This window comes from Aquarana catesbeiana, linkage group LG06 (genome assembly GCF_042186555.1).
Source record: "Aquarana catesbeiana isolate 2022-GZ linkage group LG06, ASM4218655v1, whole genome shotgun sequence".
Lineage (NCBI taxonomy): Eukaryota > Metazoa > Chordata > Amphibia > Anura > Ranidae > Aquarana > Aquarana catesbeiana.
The window spans coordinates 106,991,678-107,015,312 of record NC_133329.1 but is presented as its reverse complement, the minus strand read 5'-3'; the positions used below and the strand labels follow the sequence as shown (position 1 = coordinate 107,015,312).

The 23,635-nt window shown below is 41.9% G+C and overlaps 1 protein-coding gene across 3 annotated transcripts in view; it reads right to left on the bottom strand.

Moving 5' to 3' along the window:
• The window catches only part of LOC141148841 (ankyrin repeat and fibronectin type-III domain-containing protein 1-like), a 582,481-nt gene that overhangs the window by 211,087 nt on the left and 347,759 nt on the right, over nt 1-23,635 (bottom strand). The window contains exon 1 of one of the 3 annotated variants that reach the window (XM_073636629.1): nt 5,595-6,003. The exons of the other annotated variants lie outside the window; for them this stretch is intronic. The gene's annotated coding sequence lies outside the window, so the exon portion shown is untranslated. Of the gene's footprint in view, nt 1-5,594; nt 6,004-23,635 lie in introns of those variants that run through there. 3 annotated transcript variants of the gene reach the window in all.

Below are 23,635 nucleotides of genomic sequence, written 5' to 3'. Positions count from 1 at the left end.
CTTTACACAGTTCTGCCACACATCACAGCTGGTCGATGACCTCATTTTTCTCTACTGCACAAAAAGTACATATGATACCTAACTGACATTTATTTGCTAAAGTACAGAAGAGTATCATAAAATACCAGTTTTTCCACTTTTTTGTTCTTTTGTTACATCTCATTGTGGTTGAACATCTATATCCTCTTTGCAGCCACTTCCTGTCTAGATGCACTCCAGTCATGGCTGCATGGCATCTTCCAGGGTGGGTTGCTGACAACAGTGAACCATGTCTATGTAAGTGGTGTTGGTACAGCCACTTGGCATTAGAAGCCTATGTGACAGGGTGACAATGTCAGAGCACAGTTAAGAGGGGACACAGTGTTGTTGTCGTATAACAGAAAGGGTCTTAACATGGACCTTCATGGTGGGATTACCAGGTTTTATTTTAATGATTTTTTTTTTTTTTTAAATTTGGATTTACATATACTTTAAGCAGTGTGGCCTGGTCATTTTTCTACCTGTTACTGAATAGAAGATTGATGGGTTCAGTCTTCTATTCATTCTGCTCTTTCCTCCTGTCAGCAAGTTCCTTGTAAGCACATGTGATTGGCTACTAGTGTACCCCCTCCCCCCTGTAGAGAAGATTACAGTCGTCTGATACAAAGTCAAATTCAGGTACACTAATTGCATTAAATATACAGTACATTTAATGGCTTTTTAACTCATACATAAGTGTATTCATTGGTTATTTTGTATACTTGTCCGTAGTTCTGCTTTAGTCTTAAACTCTCATAAAGGTGAGGGGGATCTCAAAGCAGAAGGGCATCTTGCTGAGTATACAAACTTTCCATAAGGCTTGGTTCACATTAGTGTATGCAGATGTGCGAGCGTGCAATTTGCGTATAGTGCAGGCCATTCATTTCAATGGGATGCTCCACCCAGGAGAGACATGGAGAAGGAAGTCCCCAACCCTTTTGTGAAACCATGCTGTGGCACCACGTGGTTTAGCATTCTTGAAACATGCATGTTTTCCAATGCTTGGGGTGCCATTAAGAATTAATGGCACAACCGTGTGTCTGCTAAAGAGCAAGGTGTTTCTCTGCGTGACGGGAACTTTTGTGATTTTGTGGTGTTCCTGACAAACTGAGATGTGAACCAAGACTTATGCCGCGTACACACGAGTGCACTTTACGGCAGACTTTGCCCGGCGGACTTTTCGACGGACTTTACGACGGACTTTCTGAAAGAACGGACTGGCCTACACGCGATCAACCAAAGTCCGTCGAATTTGTACGTGATGACGTACGACCGGACTAAAATAAGGAAGTTCATAGCCAGTAGCCAATAGCTGCCCTAGCGTGGCTTTTTGTCCGTCGAACTAGCATACAGACGAGCGGACTTTTCGACCGGACTCGAGTCCGTCGGATAGATTTGAAACATGTTTCAAATCTAAGTCCATCCAACTTTTGAGAAAACAAAGTCCGCTGGAGCCCACACACGATTGAATTGTCCGACGAAATCCCGTCCGCCGGGCAAAGTCTGCCGTAAAGTCCGCTCGTGTGTACGCGGCATAAGGTGCAAAGCACTCCACTCCTGACCTCTCCACCTTTCTAATTAAACTACACCTGTCATAAGCCAAATGTGGACATTGTAACGGAAGGGCTCCTTCTGAAGATGCTAGTTGCCTGGCTATGTCTGTCTTTAATACTTCTGAGTCGCTGATCCAGAGCAAGGGTACAGCAAATCAAAATCAGAGAGAAGTTAAAATTCGATATCTCTATCTATGTTCCAGGTCAACGACTGTGAAAACAGTCATGAAAAAAACACCGCCATTCCTCCCACTCTAAAAATACTATCTGCCCAACTTTTATTCCGACCTTCTCACTATAAGTCACAGACCTGGAACACATCTGTAGATAAGGACTTCTAGCTTTTCTGTTCTGCATATTATAAAAACAGAGAGTATTCACTGCGCTTGGGTTCTCAGGAGCACCTAGCATAGAATTGTTGGTAACAATAATAATACAGAAAAAATGGGTATATGCATATATATCCTCCACCGACCATGAACACACCGGGCCTCTTACCCCAAATAGTGGACCACTAGGTTATAGGTGGTCAAACGGGCATAGTGTATATCCACAGGCTGATCACATCTCCGCTAAGACAACAAGCAACTGGATCTTGTATAGCCCTCACAGGTAGTGAATCCACAGGTTCATGCATTGAAATAAGGGAAAATGACTCCTCATGGTGCAGTATATCAAGCGAGTGTATAATCTATTCCAAAAAGAATTCCAGAGTATTCACATATAAAACAATAAAAACGAGCATGTCATAAGGTATAAAATGAGCAGATGTTTCCAACCCACAAAATGGCCGCGGTCAGAGCGTGTAATGTCATGACATCAAATCTCAGACTCCACCCTCTACTCTTGGGCGCCATTCAGAGAACACTTTGCATTTTCTAAATGAATACATGACATCACGCCCTTTTTCATACAATCAGAGAACGCTTTGCATTTTTTGAGCAGATGCAAAGTGTTCTCGGAGTGGCACCCTGTTCACTAAGCAGCAGGGCAGCTGCTTGGCACAGGACCTGGATAGTAGAGGTAAACCCTGGAGTATACTACATTGATTTCCAGTTTCCACAGCAGTGGTTCCTAATCTTTTTTGGGTCATGGACCCCTTTAAGAATCTGATAAGAGCTATGGACCACTCCCCCAGAAATATTGACATAAACACAACTTTGAATACAATGAATATATGTACTATGTACATACTATATGCATACCTTCCAACTTTCTGAGATGGGAATGAGGGACACCTATTAGCAAAAGTATGTTGGCATAGGACACATCCCCCTGCCACACCCCCTTAAAGGTAAATTGTACAAAAAAAAAATATTGGTTAAAGTCACAAGTGCTTTTTTGTTTACCACTACTATTCCTTTATACTGGCTTTTGAAATTTACAAATGCAGCAATTTAGAAATTGGATGAAAGGTTTACCACTGTAAAACACTTTTTGATAAGTAGTGCATTTTATATTCAACTATATAAATCAGACCAAAATGAAGGACAAATGAGAAGGAAAGAGGGAACGAGGGACAGAGGGACATTGTTCCAAATCATGGACAGTCCCTCCAAATCAGAGACAGTTGGGAGCTATGCATATGTACGGTGCTATAAGCGGTGACAGGGTTTGTTTTGTTTATTTTTTTTCAAAGGGAAACTATTCATTGGGATTGGGGGGGGGGGCTATATAGTGAATGTATATGTTATTTTTTATCTGACCCCTACGGACCCCCTAAAACCCATCCATGGACCACTTAGGGATTCCCAAGGTTAACAACCCCTGTTCTAGAAGGATCGGCAAGGTATGGCATATACTTGAAATCATTGGTGGGTGGTGCTCATTATTTGGGGGGGGGGGCACCAAACCAACGACCCCCTATCCCCGGGAGACAGTTGGGAAAGCGACAATCAATCCCACTCCCCCCTGGGAGACGGATGGGAAGGCGGCAATCCCCACCCCCCTCCGGGGGAGACGGACGGGGAGGCGGCGATCAACCTCCACAGGAGACGGACGGGAAGGTGGCAAACAGAGGTCTCCTAACCTTAAGAGGCAGTGCTGCTGCTTCTAGCTTCGGGACCGTTCCTTCTCCTCCCAGCCGAAAAGGAAGTGGGTCCTGAGACCTGATTGGCCGGGAGTCCTAAGACTCCCTGGCCAATTGGTTCTCAGGACCCGCTTCCTGATTGGCTGGGAGGAGAATCAGGAAGACAATAGTGAATATTGATTCAATATTGTCACACAACTGGGTGGGCTCAGGGAGCAGTGTTCTGAAACCCAAGCTCACCCTTTTTTTTTAAGCCAATTAAAGCCTCAGGCTCTATTCATGTGCTTAAAAAAAAAAAAAAACCCCATTAAAATCCATTTGTTCCGGCTCCCTGCATGTAGATTAGGGGCAGGGCGCATGGCTTAGGAGACCACGCCCCGTCGCCCCGTATGGACTGGCCGCCACTGCTATGGAATTCAGGTCTAATGCCAGAGACAAACAGGGAATGAGTATGTTCAGAAGGAAGTGTTTGCAATGGCAGACTATTTCTCCTGGTTCCGGTTCCTTTAACGTTCTCCCAGTTCTAAAGGGAGCTCTTATTTGTCCTCATTGCCTCTAAGGAAAGTCTGAGGGTCTGGTTTACAGTTTAGTGGCACGAGGCTTTAGCTCTAAGCCTTTACTATTTCTCAAATTGCTCCCCTATTTTGAGCTGCCGTATAGAGTGGGAGTAGAAATATATTAATGAGGTTTAAGAATAGCGCAGGCGACCAGACGCAATTATTGCACCTGTCGTCAGATGCAGAACAGGTGTATGCAAGACTACGAGCAATAACTTCATCATCGAATGTCACAAAGCCATATTAAGTTTTCGATCTTACATTTCTGAATAAACCGCTTAAATACTCAAGACAACACTAACATACTGATACCCGCGGAATCATGCCATTTCCTTTAATTAGTTAGCAATCTCATGCAGTGTTCTCTGCACATGCACAATGTACACAGGTGCAGTATAGATCCTACCGTCTCTCTGCGGATGATATAACAATCTAACAAACTTTAATAACAAATCTGATGCAGCTGCTTGCAGAGGCAGCCATTATCGTACAGTCTGCCCATGAAACGAGTTATGTTTTCTGCTACTGAGGCTTGAATGAGCATTTTTCTTTTTTTTTTTTACCCAATGTGTGCATTAATGCAAAACATTGTAGCGTGTCAGCGAACACAGTGCCACAAATCATACACATGAATGGATGTATGCAGCAATCAAACATCATCCGGCTCATTAATATAATGTCTAGCTAGGTAAGGGCTAGAGAAGTCTTCTGCAGAGACTTCATCTCTGCAGAAATTACAGGAGGAGAAAACCAAGGAAGGAGATACTATGAATAATGATGGGAAAAGGTTGGATCACCGGAATTATATAATTCATTCGAGGACAGGGTCGATAGGAGCCAGACTTGCATTTTAACTAGAACTGCGCCGTATTAATGTTTACCACCGTGGCCGTGTGATGCTAACTTTAATGATGGAGCACCTTGTAAAAAAACAAGATCTTAATATTAATAGGGTGAGGTGAAGGAGAGCCAAGGAAGGTAATAGGAGTTACCTTCTCAGAGTTATTGCAGAGCTGTAACTCCATCCTTCGGATGTCTTCTGGACCAGAATCAAATAATAAATCGAAAAAAAAAAAAAAATGAATATGACAGTGGGAGTTTGTAGCAAATGAGATGAACATATGGAGAAGAGGGGAGAGTGGCCCCTTGACCTGGGTGTCCTGTGTTCCTGTTCCGAGCAGGATTTGCCCACCACCTGTTGGGGGTTAATCTACAGAGCAACATCTCCCGGATTTTCCAGACCTCCCTTTTGCCTCTACCGTGTATCCATTTCTGCCAGCCTGTCTTGCAACAACTTTGCACTGTGCTCACAACAAGACATTAATATCCTTGTCCTGAAATCTAATGCCATTTATCTAATCCTTCTTCTTGATGCTATCTGTCTTGACAGTTTATCTATCCTCATACATGGTTTAGGCAACTCTTGCCAACACTTACCTGCTGTCAATCTACCTTTGACTCCTGGTCCATCTCCAGCAGTGTCTTGACAGCAGCCGGTAACGACATAGCCTCGGAAAGCAGTTGTATAGAGCAAGTCACTGCATCACCTGCGGTTGGTTAGCGCGCTCCCCCCGCCGTCCATCCGCGTCCCTGTCAGAGCCGAAGCACGAACGCCCCTTCTACCTGATGCTGCTCACCTCTCTATCCCTGTTCCTCTCGTTCTCACTCTTTTCTGCCCCTCTCCGTCTGTCTTTTTTCCCAATCTTGTTTCTATAGAAACTAGATTAGCTGGGGGAGGGGGGGTGGACTGTAACGGCCCCATGTGACTAAGATTCCAACACTGAAGAATCTCTCGCTTTTTTTTTTTTCTGGATACAGGCTTTTTTTACATAACAACAAGCCATTGTTACTGGTACCCAAGGAGTCTGAAAAGGCTGTACTGAGATAAAAATGCTTTCAGGTTAGTATGGTGGGGCCAAGCAAGGATGCCGAAGCTACCAAAAGTTCACTGCCAGCTGCCTACTCTCCATGGACACTGTTCTCAAGTGTACCAAAGTTTTAAATATGTAAATGGACACTATTGTGTGTCAAAGTATGATCTTCTGCTATATAAACTTTTAATAAATCATCAACCCTAGGGATGAGCGAAATTAAGAGTTTTCATTCTCCTGAATCAGGAGATTTTAGTGGAAATGTCACAATTTTGAGCAGTGCAATCAACAGGGAAGGTAATTCCCCAAGTTGTTTTTTTTGGTGGTGCAACGGGCTTTAAATGATTGAATGATGAAAAAAAAACTCAACAACCTCTTTAGTTAAAGTTCTCTTTACAGTAGGGGAAAAAAACTGCGAAAAAAGTAAAATAAAGCATTACACAAATAATGATTACATTAAAAATATTTTTAAAAAAGGACAAAGTGGAGGTACACAACCCTTGAAGCTTAAAGGACAATGAATCTCGAGAAAGGGGGGGGAGCCAGGAGGGGAGCATAGTCATGTGACTTGTCAAAGTCGAATTATTAGCTCTCCTCCAATCATGGGGCTCTCTCTGTTGCAGTAAGCAGAGAGAACTTTGTGAACTACCACAGGCCCCCGTTTTAGGACTGGACTGTAAAATGCAGGCAGCAGTGTGCATAATTGCAGAGTACAATGTGATATCAAGTGATTTAGAAGAGGTCTAGAAAAGGGGACCTCTGGCAGAGGTGTCTGCTGGCGTGTGTCTTAAGGATGAATTGGAGTCATCTGGTTTACCAAACATCAAATTACTTATAAATAAAGCAATTCGATGTTCTGTAAACCAGATGACTCCAGCCCATCCTTAAAACAAACGGCAATGGGTGCCTCTGGCACTCAGACCAACAACAGGCTTTTTTATTCACCTTCTAATTCACCTAGTTCATCACCCCCCTGAGAACCCTTCAGAGGATTTAGATTTCGGACCCCCTGTGGCATTGAGAGTGACCTTTGAAATCCTGTGTGGGGAAAGGGTGTTCTCCACCTGTACTAACAGAAGGTTGCATGTTTCTTCCCCACAGGGTTACTGCAACCTAAGCAGATGTAAGTCACTTTCTTTTTCACCCTGATAAACTTTTTTGAAGTATTAAGTATATTTGAGTCAATTGCTACATATAATGGTTCTCCTGCTTTTCTTTTCCGATGGACACCCCGAGTTGACCCATGGGTTTTAAACAAGCATTTTGCGCCTAAACCCCTTGAACCTCCACATTCTAAACCCAACAATGCGATATCCACTCTCCGTTATAAGTGGGCCACACAGTGTATTAACCTGAAATATCCTATATACACAAAAAAAATAAAAAATAAAGGGATAAAAAGAGTATATCATTATATTTTTTAAAGCAAATTTGACATGAGCAGCTCAATGAGAAAAATTTAGAGCTTCCACTAAATAATCAGGGCCGCCGACAGGGGGGTACAACCGGTCCTCCTGTAGGGGGCCCAAACAGGGAGGGGGATTGGTTCGGCAGGGCGGAGGTTAATTACAGTGATGATGCCCTATGCAGCTCTCTGAATTCCCCCTCCCCCCCTGCTCCCACTGACATTGAGCTTCTGGAGGGAGAGACACACAGAGCATAATTCTTATAATAGCCCCCGCAATCTCCCTCCCTTGTCTACACTGGATTTCCTCTTGTCTGCCCGGTCCTCCCTGCAACTCTATTGGCTTCCCTGTCCTGCTAGCTGCTGCGGGTACACAGGAGTATCTGTCAGGATGTAGAACAATGGAAGGGGCCGGTAAATATGAAATATACCAGCCCCTTCCTTTATGGACATAATGTGCAATCGGTAATGATCGCTCCTGTGTCCACTGGTAACTGAGCATAGTAAACTGAGATTACTATGCTTTAGTTTAAGAAGTATAGTCTCCTGTTTATTCATCTGCAGCGCAGCTGAGGTTACAAAGAAAGGGACTGAAGAATGTGTTCTCAATTCCTTTCTCTGTCTCAAAGGTGAGATGTCAGGGGTCTGCTTAGACCCCTGATACAGTGCCTTGAAAAAGTATTCATACCGATTGAAATTTTCAAAATGTTGTCATGTTACAGCCTAAAATGTAAATGTATTTTATTGAGGATTTATGTGATATACCAACACAAAGTGGCACATAATTGTGAAGTGGAAGGAAAATGATAAATAGTTTTCACTTTTTTTTACAAATAAATATGTGAAAAGTGTGGCATGCATTTCTATTCAGCCCCCTTTACTCTGATACCCCTAACTAAAGTCTAGTGGAACCAATTGCCTTCAGAAGTCACCTAATTAGTAAATAGAGTCCACCTGTGTGTAATTTAATCTCAGTATATATACAGCTGTTCTGTGAAGCCCTCAGAGATTTGTTAGAGAACATTAATGAACAAACAGCATTATGATGGCCAAGGAATACACCAGACAGGTCAGGGATAAAGTTGTGGAGGAGTTTAAAGCAAGGTTAGGTTATAAAAAACATCCCAAGCTTTGAACATTTCACCAAGCACTGTTCAATTAATCATCCGAAAATGGAAAGAGTATGTCACAATTACAAACCTACCAAGACCTGGCCGTCCACCTAAGCTGACAGGCCGGGCAAGGAGAGCATTAATTAGAGAAGCAGCCAAAAGGCCCATGGTAATTAAAGGGGAGCTGTAGAGATCCACAGCTCAGGTTTGAGAATCTGTCCACGGGACAACTATTAGTCGTGCACTCCACAAATCTGGCCTTTATAGAAGAGTGGCAATAAGAAAGCCATTGTTGAAAGAAAGCCATAAGAAATCTCATTTGCAGTTTGTGAGAAAGCATGTGGGGGACACAGCAAACATGTGGAAGAAGGCGCTCTGGTCAGATGTGACCAAAATTGAACTTTTTGGCCTAAAAGCAAAACGCTATATGTGGCGGGAAATGAACACTGCACATCAACCTGAACACACCATCCCCACCGTGAAACATGGTGGTGGCAGCATCATGTTGTGGGGATGCTTTTCTTCAGCAGGGACAGGGAAGCTGGTCAGAGTTGATGGGAAGATGGATGGAGCCAAATACAGGGCAATCTTAGAAGAAAATCTCTTATGCCTCGTACACACGAGCAGAATTTCAGACAGAAAGAGTCCGATGGGAGCGTTTCATCATATATTTCGACCGTGTGTATGCCCCATCGGACTTTTTCCGTTGAAAATTCAGACGGACTTAGATAGAGAACATATATTCTATATTTTTCCGACGGAACAAATTACTATCGGAAAAAACTGCTCATCTGTATGCTGTTCCGACACACCAAAAACAACGCATGCTCTGATGCAAGTACGAGACGGAAGCTATTGGCTACTGGCTATTGAACCTCCCTTTTCTAGTCCTGTAGTGCGTGTTGTACGTCACCGCGTTCTGGACGGTCGGAATTTGATGGGACCGTGTATATGCAAGACAGCTTGAGCGGTATTCCGTTGGAACTCAGTTGGAAAAACCTTCAGAGTTTATTCCGACGGCAAAACCGGTCGTGTGTACAGGGCATTAGAGTCTGCAAAAGACTTGAGACTGGGGTGGAGGTTCACCTTCCAGCAGGACAAGGACCCTAAACATACAACCAGAGCTACAATGGAATGGTTTAGATCAAAGCATATTCATGTGTTGGAATGCCCCAGTCAAAGTCCGGACATAAATCCTATTAAGAATTTGTGGCAAGACTTGAAAATTGCTGTTCACAGATGCTTTCCATCCAATCTGACAGATCTTGAGCTATTTTGCAAAGATGAATGGGCAAAAATATCACTCTCTAGATGTGCAAAACTGGTAGAGACATCCCCAAAAAGACTTGCAGCTGTAATTGCAGTGAAAGGTGGTTCTACAAAGTATTGTCTCAGGGGGGCAGAATACAAATGCACTCCACACTTTTCACATATTTATTTGTAAAACATTTTGAAAACCATTTATCATTTTCCTTCCACTTCACAATTATGTGCCACTTTGTGTTGATCTATCACATTAAATCCCAATAAAATACATTTATGTTTTTGGTTGTAACGTGACAAAATGTGGAAAATTTCCATGGGTTTGAATACTTTTTCAAGACACTGTATATCACCAAAATCCCCCCCAACAGTGTTGTAAAAAAAAATGTAAAAAATATTTTTTAAGCACTGTAAAAAAAAAAAATATGTTTTTTAAAAATTGTACAAAAATAATAGAAAAAATTGTAAAACATAATTAAAAAATGTAAGGGTTCATTCATAAGGGTTCTATGGCCCATACAGTGTGAATGAGCGCTTTGCTGGAGCCACTTGTTACTCTATGAGAATGCAGCAGCTGCATGAACACAGCCACAGGTCCTAATTTTTCAAGTGTGCAGGTGTGGGTTAGGAGCCCTGAATGCAGACTGTCTGTGTTTGGAGCCATACACCTGCATGCACACGCCTGTCAAATTATGACCTGCAGCTGTGTTCGTACAGCTGCTGCGTCCCCATAGCGTAACATAGGCTGCCTGCACACAAAAATAGTCACATTTAAAAAAAACATTGATTCACACTGTACAGGCCACAGTACCCATATGAATGAGCATGAGATGAGGAGGACATGGGATGGCGAAGATGAGACTGGAAGAGGAAGACATGGGATGGGGGAGATGGCACTGGAGGAGGAGAAGGACATAGGATGGAGAAGGGGGAAGACATGGGATGGAGGAGGTGGGACTGGAGGAGGAGAAGGACATGGGATGGAGGAGGTGGGACTGAAGGAGGAGGAGGAGGACAATGGATGGAGAAGGAGAGGGACATGATATGGAGGAGATGGGACTGGAGTAGGAGGAGGAAGTAGGATGGAGGAGAAGGGGCTGGAGGAGGAGATGGGACTAGAGGAGGAGGAGGGCATGGGATGGAGAATATATTAAATTGTAAGAGTGTTAAAATAAAAGTGGGTGCACCGAAGGACCCGTGGGATGGCCGGTGGGCGGATTCAGTGGGGTGGCCAGTGGGCGGGCCCTAAGGGAATGTTGGTGGTCAGGCCTAAACCTGTGTAACAGGCCCCGAATTTTCTGATGGTTGCCCTATAAATAATAGCAAAATTAATTTCTCTGAGATGACTACGATCCTCCCTAATCATCACAAATTCTTTATTCTAATAAAGGGATGAAGAAGCTTTTGAACCCTTGCAGTGTTCCTGTCAATGCGCCTACATAGAGTATGACTGCGAAACTTGGTACCTTTAGTGGAGTGAAGAATTTACACATATTCTTGGTGGTGTGATTATTCATCCGGGGTTTCCAGGGCAGAGCCATCCATCAGCATTTACAGCACCTGTTACAGAAAATCCTTTGCAGTAAGGAGTGTGGTTTAGAGATCTCTGTTTTCCTGTTCTACAAATCCACACAATTCATTCATCTTGCATCCTTGCTTTGTCATGGGTGGTAATGTGAGATTACACCAATACAACTGTGCTTGCTAGCAATGCCAGTTATACTTAGCACTTCATACACACATGCTTGAAACCCTGTGCAGGATGATAGTTTGTCAGCAGCTTCTTTTTACTTAGTTTGCCAAATTATTGATTTTGTGTCTACAGCAAAAGGATGGCAGGGAAAGGGAAAACTTAAAGTAGAACTAAAGGCAAAACTTTTTTCTCATTTTGGGTAGAGCAAGGGAGGGTTTTAACCCCGTCAGATTTTTTTTTTTTTTCTGTTACCACCCCTGTCCCATTGCGGAGATTTCCCTTCACTTCCTGTCCTATAACAGGAAGTGAGTGGAAATCCCTGCCAATTCACCACTGACCTCCAGGTCACTAGAACTAGTGTCCCCATTGGAATGTTTCCCCTCTATTACTTTTCTTGGGACAACCCAAATTTAGGATTTTCTTTTACCTTCAACGATAATGGTAAAACAGGACATATAGAGAGAGAGAATGTCCATAACCGGGTCACAGACAGCAATAACAACTGACAGGTGTTCTAATCCTTCCCCACTCTATCCACAACTAAAAAAAATGGTTTGCCCTTAGTTATCCTTTGAAGTGACACTAATTTATATCCTTATTCTCCATAAAATAATCCATATACACTTAATGACCCTGTAATCTATTTTTCATTAAGATAGAAATGGCACCACCAGCAACCCCTAAGCTACGTTCATCCTATGTGACTTCAGCCAGGCCATTTAGATCCATGCACGGCCAAAGGGATGCATACCCGTCTTGTTTTAATTCAACCCTAAGGTAAAATCATTCTCATATTTTATAGACAGCTAAATGTAAACACAGACAGAGCTATAAAAAGATAATGCAAAGGATAAAATAGGATAGAGAAAGTTACTGTATAAATGCAAACTCACTTTACGCACTTTTCCCAGAAGCCACTGATGACGAAAGCTGCCATCAAAGGCTGCTGAAACAGGAGCTTAAAGCTGAAGATCAGTCGAAAACCCCCAAAAAAAACAAAAAACACAATTTATTTTAGTTAACTACACAAATATGTTTGAATTTCCTAAAAGCAAATACAAACTTTAGCAGCGCTAATTGTTCAACATTCAGAACAACATATAAAAATGATCTGTGCAAATGTGACTGTGCCTCTCAACCCGAAAACTACCTTGTTCATTTCAACGGACGGGTGGTGAGAGTCGTGCTCGCAGTTTGATGTTATTAGAGGATATTACATGCTTTTGAACATTTTTATCTTTGTAAGTGCACTGTATTAAGGGGGGTTTTCTATGGATTAAAATGATCACAATAGTATCACGCTATGTGAGTGTCTCTTTTATGGTAGTAAGTTGTTATAGATGAAGAGTTCGATCTACAACAGACCGCAAGACAAAGTTTTATTATCTTTTAAGGCTCTGCTTTTGCTGCGATCTGGTGAGTCGATACCCATTGGGGGGTCCAGCACAAGGTGCGGTGACAGGAAATAGGATTTTTGCAACAATCTCATGTCATTCAACCCAGATTGATTGATTGTTAAAGAAGGACATTTTTATGTTGATCTGAATGTTGAACAATTAGCGCTGCTAAAGTTTGTATTTGCTTTTAGGAAGTTCAAACTTGTGTAGTATCTTTATTTCTTATAACGGCTCTGGAGCTATTGATACATGTCCACTGGGAGGAATTAATTATTTAATTGGTTCCAATTAAGTTTTATATTTTAGTTAACTACTTGACTTCTGGAAATTTTACCCCCCTTCATGACCAGGCAATTTTTTGGGATACGGCACTGCGTTACTTTAACTGAAAATTGCGCGGTCGTGCGACGCTGTACCCAAATAAGATTGATGTCTCTTTTTTACCACAAATAGAGCTTTCTTTTAGTGATATTTGATCACCTGTGCCTTTTTTATTTTTTTGAGCTATAAACCAAAAAAGACCAACAATTTTGGAAAAAAATAAAAATTTTAACTTTCTGCTATAAATCATATCCAATAAAAAGATGCAAAAAATGACGTCTTCATCAATTTAGGCCAATGTGTTTTGTGCTTTTTTTTTTTTTATAAGAAAAATCCCAATAAGCGTATATTGATTGGTTTGTGCAAAAGTCATAGCGTCTACAAACTATGGGATATATTTATAGAATTGTTTATTTATTTATTTATTTATTTATTTATTTATACTAGTAATGGCGGCAATCAGCCACTTATATGCGATATTGCAGTGAACAAATCGGACACTAGCTGACACTTTTGACACTTTTTGGGGACCAGTGACACTTGACTATTGTATAACAGATGTACCCCGTTTACCCACTAGTACCACACCAACCCAAACTGCTACGTACCCCTTCCTCTTTCCCCCCAAAAATGAGACCACACCCATCTGGAGTAAATATTGGCTGTAGCAGCCAATTTTCTTTATTAATAATAACCAATCGAATAGAATTAACATAACATTAACATAACTGTATAAAACACCTGAAATAAACCACCCCCATCAGTTAAATACTCCCGTTGGTCTTTGCAGGACAAAACCCACCAATCTTGCCACTCGATCCACTCCGGCACTGCGGTACCTTAACCAAAATAGGCCTCCAGCTGCCATGCTAGCGCGGAGACAACAAACCAATTGACCGCAGTGCACCCAATAACCAATTCCAGCTAAACCCCCATTAGCTAGAATACCACCAATGGGCCTCATACTACCGATGGGTCCCGAACTCTTCCATATCTGGGGTTTAATACTTCACCCGCAAAGACCAACACCACGCCACTGCTACGACATCAACGCACTGTAAAATGTAACCAAATTAATTAATTAATACCCACACCATACTCACCCACATCAGGGAGGGAGGGTGGGAAGCTCGCTCCTCCTGACCAACTGAGCTGGGGAGGGTCCTCTCCCTCAGCTCAGTTAACTCTGCCCCCCCCCCCCTTTTCTCCACCACCACCAATCCCATTAATTCTTACAATAAATCACCATGCTGTAGTTACCCCTGTTAACTCTGTCATGCCTGCCCTGCGCTTATTGCATTTTATTTATTTTGCTCTGGGCTTCCTGATACAGTGATCCGTGCTAAAAAATATATGTTATACAGTTGGCAAACGGTTAAAGAAGAACTGAATCCTGGATGCTGTGCCCCAAAATAGGTAGGCAGAGGACACAAGACTAGTCGTCAGTATTACCTGTTATATCCCCCAAAGCTGATCCTCATTACTGACTTAACATGCCTTGCTCTGCACTGTGTCTTTCTGTGGATGCGGCCATCTTGGTAGAGGCAATGCATAGGTTCACACCTATACATTTTTTAGCGCATTTCCAGTTTTGCAGAAATACACTACACTACCATTTAACATGGTGTCCTATGGATGTAGTTCTCATCTTTGCATTTTATGGAAAGGGCCAGGGATGTTTTTTCTGGATTTTAGTTCCATAGACTTCAATGGATCAAAAACATGTATTGAAAAATGCACAATGCATCTGGAATATGCAAACTGCAACCTGCATAGGTGTGAATCAGGTCTAATACCTCATTGAATGGAAGGGTTTCAGAAAAACAATTGAAAAACAGCAGAGGGCATAAGGGCTCTCAAAGTGTAATAAGTAAAACAATTAAATAAAAGCACAATAAACACACAATAGAAATTGCGCTCACAAAAGCAGTGGTGCATATCCCCCGTAAGATCACATTTGTAATCAGTCTAGTGATCCACCACTGTAAGGGGAATGAGACAGTGCCTCTGCCTTTGAGTGCTAAGCACCTGGAAAATGTTTTTCTTTATTGGAAGAGTTTCATCCCATAAAAACGCTGCTGGGTGCTGAATTCCTCTGTTCATGATGATTGTCTGGTAAGGAGTTCCCATCTCCTTCATCCTGGAAAGCATGTTTCATCGAGTTTGGAGGCTGATCTATGCTCTACTCACCCCTATAGGGTGTGTTCTCATTCTCCCCACAGTTGTACTTCTGCCTGAGCATCGGTGGCTGCTGGGTAACATGCAAGGCTTTGGCAGCAATATTCTATTTGGACATCACACACCCAGCACTTTGGACTTGTAAACATGTTTCCTGCCTGAATCCCGTACCCTCTTTTTGCCTTGTTAATCTTGCTTTGTTGTCTTTGGATTCTCCTGTTACTGGATAATGGATTACTCTTCTGAATGCTGCCTGCCCTGATGCTTCCTTGGATACGGACTACAGTTCTAATTCCTGGCTGCCTTCACCCTTGCCTGGTTATGGATTACTCTAAAATTGCCACCACCCCTGACCCTTGATTACAGAATAGGTTACTATCTCCTGGTGGTTGAAACCTCTGCTAGCTTGGCAACCTGTCAGCCTCCAATCCTGGTTGCTCCTACAATATCTCAGTTCTGCGAATAATACTGACAGCACCAGTAGGCATAATAGCCTTAACGAAAGGCGACTGCTATAGTCTAAACTGTGCAAACCCCTTACTATTTTTGCAGAACAGGTAAAAAAACTTGTAAACCTTACACTGTTACCCAGAAAATAACAGAGAAACAGATAGAAGTAAACAAAAGCTTCTATTTTATCACATTAAAAGCACATGCAAGTGCAATTAAGCATTAAGTGGGTTAATAAATAGATTTTGCCTTCTCATTACGTTTCCAGAGCTGCATTTAGACAGGTTGTCAGCAATTTGTCAAGTTATGTGCTTTTGCTCAGCCTTTGAAACATCAATAAAAATTTACTGAAAGCAAAGTGAGCAGCACCATGCTTTCCAGTGTGAATACAACAGCAGGTATGAGCAGGCTTGGGGGTTTCAGTAAAGCAAGCCATAGATTATGCAATTTTCTTTCCTTCAGCCATGGGTTGAAGGAAACCAAATCCTGCACTAGGGGGGCAACTTACAAGAATATAATTGATAGTGACTTCCATCCCAGGGGCCAGCTAATTCATTACTGCCTTACTGCCTGCTAGATGCACATAGCTAACAGGGTCCCATCTTCAGTGGTACCCAGCTTGGTCCTTCCAGGGTTACACCAACTACCCAACCTCAAGGCTGCTGGGCTACTGGATTGCAAGGTACAAAGATGACACCTCTCTCTACCAACATAGTGGCCAACCCTCCTCTGCCTCTCACTGAACAAGATGAACCACTCACTCAACTTCATGGGCAAGGTGGAGACTATCTCCATGTTCTTCTTTTTCTTGTTTTACTGAGCATAAACTTGAAGAATGCAGCTTAACTGATCTTGTCAAAAACATTTCAAAGATATAGGAAGTGCTCATCTTAACTTGGTTGAACTTTGAGATTAGTTGCAGAGAAGTTCCATTTTGGTTAAACTTTTGGATTAGTCTGCCTACAACCGTCTTCAACAAATAGTCCTCCAGCTACCCTGATCTGATCCACTTAGAAGTAGAGAAATTCCCTGCATTTCCCAGAGGGGAAAGCCATCATGAGGTGTACTACATGGCCTCTGCTGGTGAGGCCCTTGGATTCCCACAAGTGCCTAAATCAGGAACACTTGTCCTTTTTGTCTGCTTTCTACTAGGTCACACCAACAACGCCGTCCAAATTCCTTCCGACACTACTATTTATATAATGTTTACCTAAACAATGAGACTCCCAGTGGCCAAACTGGAAACTAATACTCAAACCAGTAAGGGAGGTCTACAGCACCATTCGTACAGGTGCACTTCTGTCTCCGAATACACTGACATCCCATGATGCCTTGTGTTCCCAGCAAACTCCAAGCCACACATGATGTGCATCAAGATGTTAGCTTGGAGTTCTCCAAGATGTAGGTGCATCCTAGGGTGTCAACATTGCTCCTGCTTAGGAAGCCAAGCAAGATACATGATCACCTTAGGGTCACCAGACAGGAAAAACCTTTCTCTTTATTCCCTGAAGACATCTGTTGCACCAAACGAAAGGTGCATAGGGTGAGGCCAGTGGCATATGATGTTGCACACCCGCTGTTGATCCCTGGTGTTGTGTGTTTTGCCTGTGTTACGCTAACTTTTGTGAGTATGTATATTTTCAATAAATCATGTGGTTTTAGCATACTACTTTATGGTCTTTAGTGCTTTCTCCTACCCATTATTACTTTGAGGTGCTGGCTTTGGATAACCAGTGAAGGACTGTCGAGGCGGTGGAGTCAGTCGTGTCCTAAGTAGTGGCCCCCAAATTCTATGATTTTTGTGCTGTTGATCTCTTATCATTTGGAGATCATTATTGTTTGGTAAAGAAACTGGCAGACTTGTCTGTGAGGTGGTTTGGGATTCTTACATGTGGACTTTCATCATTTTCAAGATTTCACATTTGAACTTATATATTTATCTTTGAAGTTTACTTCTTTGTTATGCATAAGTGAATTATATGTTATTGGACTGCTATGTTACCATTTATTTGATGCACATTGTTATTATGAGTTAACATCATTTTTTCACACATATATTTTTTTTATGAATATTCCAACACTGATATGCTTGGGTAGGTTGTCTCTCTTGGTTATGATTACAAGACTTGATGTTTTTTCTGCAATGCTAAGCAAATGTCATATTGTATACAATTATGTATTTACATCTTTTCTTAATCTGTATTCTAATATACATTAGGATTCTGTCCCATGAGTCTGCCTGATGAAGGGACGGTCTGTTCAGTCTCGAAACGCGTAGGCCTTCGTGGAAGACCATACAAGCATCTTCATCTCTTGCATATCAGCTCAGTCTTTTAGCTTCCTATTGTTATATGTGACTTCCCTGTTATATATATATGATAACGTTCATGTTTTGTATTTTTTCTACTTTATAAAATTGTTTTTATACTACGTTGTTGCCGTTAAAGCTCCACAATCTCCCTTGGGGATACCTCTTATCTATTGACCGAGGGATGTTGGCAACGTCCGTGATCTAGCTGGATGGTAATTTTCTTTCTAAGGCGGTGGAGTCAGTCATGTCCTGAGTGGTAGCCCCCAAATTCTATGATTTTTGTGCTGTTGATCTCTTATCATTTGGAGATCATTATTCTTTGGTAAAGGAACTGGCAGACTTGTCTGTGAGGTGGTTTGGGATTCTTACACGTGGACTTTCATCATTTTCAAGATTTCACATTTGAACTTATATATTTCTCTTTGAAGTTTACTTTTTTGTTATGCATAAGTGAATTATATGTTATTGGACTGCTATGTTACCATTTATTTGATGCATATTGTTATTATGAGTTAACCTCATTTTTTCACACATATATTTTTGTATTGATCACTACAGAGATATTGGCTTTGTGCACCTTTTAGAGTAATTATTTTTGTAATTCCTTTGTGTCTGGAATATAGGTGGCTGCATTACCTCCTTTTGCACTAAGCGCACAATTTTTTCTGTTTTTTTTTTTTTTTAGAAAAAAATGCAAACCGAGGGAAAGAATGACACCACTAGAATAAGTGCAAGGAAAACCACTACTTTACAAGTTTATTCTAGGACTATTCTATTCTATAGACTTTAAACATTCATTTACACTAATTGTGGAAAATTAATTCCAATACAACTAGAACAATATCTTTTTGCTATTTGGCACAATTTGGATAACATTTTAATGAGTTAGAATCACAAACACATATAATAACTCAGATTTGTTAATACATGTGATTACATTTGCCTGCAAATACTCAAAACTGAAAAACCAGTTTGGATAGAGTTGATTTTGAAACTGTTGGCTAATGAGAATGTCATACCAAACGAAAAAAAATGCAGTATCCATGTGCTAGAAGATCCGGTAATAGAACATATCTTTTTTACTTGATGATTGATGCACTTTAAAATAAGCATAGGTCAGGCGTTGGCGACCATCCACACCACTGCTGTGCATCATGGTAGCAGCTGAGAGTAGGCTCGTGTACTTCTCATATTTGCTGCACAATCCATAGGGCTACTCGATTACTTACCTCACAACGTGGAAAAATAAGCTTCACATTTCATTAAACATCAGCTAAACATTTCCAAGCATAAGCTGACTGCATGAAGCTTTCCCAATGTACTCCAGAAAAATGTATATTTTAAAGGATTTGCATTTGATACAGCTGCTTCTGTAATGCAACTACTCACATATACAGATGAGAGAATATAAGCAGTGTGAAATCAGGATTGATTGTGCAGTAGGGTGTACATTTAAATATACATTGTCACCTGCCCATTCAAAGTAAATTGCCCCCTTACCCCTCAGGTTGATGATGTAATGGACCCCACCCCCCCCTCTCCCCTACCCAGTGTTGGCCCCTGGTGCATGGGACAGCTGCAATGTAACCTGCCTATATTGTACCTTCCTTAAATCATCTCCCTCACCCCCTTCATCAACATGCTAATACATTTTTAAACATTTGCATTTTCAATACAACCCTTCTTTTAGACCTAGTGATGCCATCACTGGGTCTCTCTGCTTCTCTAAGCAATGCCAGCGGATCAACAGCTGGTGGGAGGGGCAAACAGTCTATCAATTACGCCTTATCTTACATTGTTAGCCTTATATTAAGTGTATCTAAAACCAAAACCAAAATGTTATTTAGTGCAGGTTACCAGTCCTTAGATGTGGTGACTGCAATAGCTTTTTTTTTCACCTGGTGATTCTGCCAGTAGCATTCCTGGCTTAGGATGACAACATTCACATTTGCTCTGTTTGTATCAGAACAACAGAAACAAGGTAGGACTCCAAGAGGCTGCAGAAGACCATCAGCAGTGAGATGCAACAAAGGATGAAAAAAGGTAAAAAAAAATAAAAAGATGTATGATATTGTTTATGATAAATAGAGCTTTAAAAAGGTTGTGAACTCTTTAAAAAAAAAAAAGAAAAGAAAAAAACCTGGAAGACAAAGGCATGAGCTAGTATGCATTGCATACAAGCTCATTATGAAATACTTACCTTAGAAAGAAGCCTTCCCGTGGCGCCCGCACACCACTGAGACGGCTGATATTTTCCCTGAAGTTTCTTCCGTGTTTGCAGGCCCAGGCGCTGTGAGTTGCGCGGGAGCCGCCGTTCACGGCACAGGGCTGGGAAGGAACAGCACCCATGGCCGTTCCTTCAGAGCGCATGGGCCAGTGATGTCACTGGCTGCATGTAACATAAATATATCCTAAACTGTACACATTTATGAGATATTTCCACTACCTATAGGTAAGCCTTATTATAGGTTTACCTGTAGGTAAATGTCTGCAGAGGAAGTTTACTTCCTCTTTAACAAAAAAATTTTATCCTGTTAAGGTTTGATGCACTTTAAAAATATTTAAGCCATATGTTAAATAAATGAAAATTGCGCTTTCATATTTTGGTTATTGTATTAAATACAGTGGAACCTTGGTTAACGAGCAATGCGGTTAATGAGCGTTTTGAAAGACGAGCAACTTTTTAAAAAAAATTCTGACTCAGTTTGCGAGTGTTGTCTCGCATAACGAGCAGAATTCAAGCTAATGGGGTGTGCAGTACCGCATTTGGCCAGAGGTGCGGGGGCGCCAGTGACACTCGGAACGGTTCGGCTCCGTTCGGAAATACTCGGAACCACTCGGAAATACTCTGTTCCCGAGCCTTTCTGAGCCTTTCCAAGTTCAGCCGAGCTGTCCCCGAGTATTTCCAAGGCTCTCCGGCGCCCCCCCCACCTCTGGCCATATGTGGTATTGCATGCAATTATCTTGGTTTCCAATGACTTCTATTGGGAAACTTGCTTTGATATGCGAGTGCTTTGGATAACAAGCATTCTCCTGGAACGGATTATGCTCGTAATCCCAGGTTCCACTGTATAGAGATTTTTAAATTAGCCACTAGAGAGAGCTCTCAATGGTTCAGTACAATAAATATCTTTTCAACATAACTGCTTGAGAAGGAGTGCCATGTATGAAAACCTACAAGCTCATTTAAGATATTTCACCAATATTGTCCTCTACCAAAAACTGAATTATCATTCTTAAGCAAAATGACTCTTTATCCTCCCCAACTTTACATGGAAGCTCCCCTTACATCAGAATACTCATCAAAGTAAATGGTCTGAACAGCAATAAAAACCTTACAGAGGATTTACAACTTTCCCACTGTAAAAAAGTTTTAATTCAGGACACATGGTGTATGTAGGATTGTTATCAGTCCTTGCAGCATTTCTTCTTTTTGAATGAATTTTGGTCATCGTGCACCGCAGCTTCCTGTACTGTAAAAGTGCTGATTAGAAACATCTACAGCATTTTCCTCCATGCCCAGGAGGCTGCCTGAGGGGTCCCAGTCACTTTATGAAGGATATACACATTTTGTCAGCATTTCTAATGACATAAGCGTCACTATTTAATCTTGTGTCTTCTAGAGACGTTCGCGTCACATGGCACTTCGCTCTGCTTTAAATAACACCGTGGCAAGAGTCCAAAATTATAAATTATGGCTCAGTTATTCTCAAAAATTAGTGCTATAAGGTCACCAGGATATGATTTTCTTTACAGATCACATATGTAATGCTCTCTATGATCCAGGATCCTTTTGTGTAAGGGGGAGCTACAAACTTGTGCTGGAGTCTAGAAGGCAATAGGGATTGGGTTCAGATTGATTAGTTGGTCTATTTTAAGGGGAAAAAGTGAACCAAAAAAAGTGTATAAAAAAACACACACAAAAGTGCACTTAGAGAAGGCCATATTGTTTCCCCCCAAAGAGGGAGGACCCTTCTCTGACCCCACCAGGGCACAAGACCTTAAATGGGGTCAAGGTGCACTTAGGTACACCTATCCAAAAGGACTGGTGGACCGCCCTACTCCTGGCTGAAGCCAACCAATGAGTGCTGGGTGAGAGGTTCCCCCCCAAGGCAGGGGAGGGTGCAATCAAGGGGCCACACATCCTCTCAATAGATTTCAGGGTAGGTCAGATGACCTACACTCTACAATACACTTTTTACAATTACATTTTTTTTGGCTTTCTCTGGGGGCCCTGCTCAAGGTAGAGGATCCAGGAGCGCCGGCAGGGGACCCAAAAAGAAGAGAATTTTTTTTTCGATACAGTTCTATTTGCGTAATAAACAGATTCACCCTGTGGTATGATGCCTAATGTGTTGTGCGGAGAAAAGTTCCTCAAATCACCATGTCATGCATGACGCCACTTGCCATGTAGGATGTGTGGGACAGGAGTCTAACTCAGGCACTGCACATCAGGCATTGTGCCCCTAGTTCGCTAATGCATCTTGGTAATACTTTTTGGGGCAAATGGCATCTAGGGAGAAGATGTTTGGTTGGGTCCTCCCCTGCCTTCCCCGGCCTACTCCTTGGTCAGCTTCAGCTGATCATGAAAAGTGGGGTCCGTTAAGCCTTTTATCTAGGTGTACCTAAGTGCGCCTAAGATCTTGTACCCTGGGTGGTCAGAGAAGGGTCCTTCCTCTTCGGGGTAGGGACCACAATAATATGGCACTCCCTAAGTGCACTTTTGTGTGTGTTTTCATACACTTTTTTGGTTAACGTCTAGTGTCTTGTTTTGGTGCACCCCAGATCCACTCGAAAAAAAAAAGATTCAAAGTGGTCATTTTAATGAAAAATGTAAGTGAGTAATAAGTGGAGCTTGGAGGACAGATTGAGCTTAAAGTGTTACTAAACCCACAAGAGTAAAATCAGTCTGTATATGCAATAAAGAATGCTTGTTATACTCACTGTGGAACCTAAGGGGTTAATCCTGTGCATTGTGTAAAAAGGCTGTTTGATCCTGTCTTCTCTGATCCTCCCCTTCTTCCACTGACTCCTAATAATTTCCTGATAACACAGAGCCTTTGGGTTTAGGCTGCACATGCTCAGTTTGGTGTGTATTGCTAGAGAGTTTTTTTTTTCTTGGGAGGATGAATGTGATCAGCACAGGGCCACGGTCAAGGCTCTTGCAATCACATAGGTCAGTCAGAAAACACCTCCTACAAGTTCTAACCAGTGCTTGGCTGGACACTGACAGAAGTCACAAGACTGCTCTAACTGCAAATGATAAAAGGTATTTAGCAGTTTCTATTTACTAAAATAATTGCATTTCCATGTTCTGTGTACTGTGGGAGACCAGATATAGTGAATGCAGGGTCCTGGGTTTAGTAAACCTTTAAGACTGATAATCCCATTTCTGGTAGAGGGCAATATTGGTGAAATATCTTCAATGAGTTCAGAGGTTTGCATACTTCTGGTGGACCCAATCTTCCTAATTGATT